Source organism: Pseudopipra pipra, chromosome 7 (genome assembly GCF_036250125.1).
Source record: "Pseudopipra pipra isolate bDixPip1 chromosome 7, bDixPip1.hap1, whole genome shotgun sequence".
NCBI classification, from domain to species: domain Eukaryota; kingdom Metazoa; phylum Chordata; class Aves; order Passeriformes; family Pipridae; genus Pseudopipra; species Pseudopipra pipra.
Genome location: NC_087555.1, coordinates 27,010,088 through 27,011,526, shown reverse-complemented (window position 1 = coordinate 27,011,526; position 1,439 = coordinate 27,010,088).

Here is a 1,439-nt window from a genome sequence, read left to right as displayed (position 1 = left end):
TAAGGAAGAAATTCTTCACTGTGAGAGTGGTGAAGCATAGGAACAGATTGCCCAGAGAAGCTGTTGATGCCACTTCCTGGGAAGTGTTCAAGCCCAGGTTGCATGGGGCTTTGAGCAATCTGATCTAGTGGAAGGCAGAGGGGTTGGAAATAGATGATCTTTAAGGTCCCTTCTAACCCAAACCATTCTATGATTCTATGATCAGAGAGTTCTTTCAAGTACTGGTATTGAAAGCATTGAAATAGGATATTAGCAGATCCTAAAAATGCCCTCTGGGTTTAAGAGAGCAAAACATCAACACATTCTGTCCAAACACAACTGTACAAAATATTTCAATTAGCTGTATGGGTTGTTAACAGGTCAAGAATAAAAAACACCTCTTCCTTATGCCATCCTGCTGCTCTGTGTTACAGTCCCTTGCTTGCACAGTAAGCCTGTAAAGCTGAGAGTAGGTAACATAATCCATTTTAAAGGACCTTTAGTAACTATGAGTAGGAGCAGAGTTCAACGCAGGTAGGAATCCCCAGTTCTCTTTGCCTGAAGGTACTGGACATTTTAAGGACAAATTCTGAGGCAGGGAGTGCCATGTTCTCTCTCAGAGGTCACCACGTCATGCTTTTGTATGTACTCTGTATAACTGAACTTTCCTGGAAAGTCTAATAATTATTTGGAGAAAGTCCTGGGTACAGAAAGTCCTTCTGTAAACTGTCACCCTGGGAGTTGCTTATGAAACACCACAGTGCCTACTGACCTTTAGTGTCAGCCCCCTTAGGTCCTCCAGCCTTCTGCCCCCCAAGGGAATGACTGACACAACAATGTAATTTTGAGAGACATACTTGGAAGTGCACTTCCCGTTCTGATTGCCACCATCCACAAAACTTCTTGATCCTGAAAAATATGCATTGCTGTAACCTGAGTAGTGCACACAGGATGATGTGCCCTACCTCTAGTATGTAGGATCAGGACAACTCTGCTGTCTTGGCCTTAAATCTGGATCCTTCTGGGCTTCTTTTAGTATCTTTTGGGTGCTACTAATAACTGAACTGGACTTAGCTCTCATGCATCAGTCTGGGAAATTGTATGACCCCTTAAGTGTGTCTATCTAATTTAAAATTCCCCAACCTCATCAAGAGTCCAAGTTAGTGTACAGACAAAAAATTCTCTAATAGAGAAGGGACTGAAGTTCTGATAAAATAGCAGTGCAGAGAACAAAGTGATCTCCCTTCTATTTTGGCTTGTAGCTTAGAGAGTAATGCATAGATTTCATCCCACTGAGAACCTCCCTCATGGACTAGCCACTTGGTCACACCACATCCCACATGCATGAAACCTGCTCACAGGCCTGTCAGAGGAGGAGAAACACATCCAGCATTTCTTTACCAGCCTATTTCCAATCCCAAATTAATCTTGCCTGGACATCCCGCCGACTAATCGGGTTT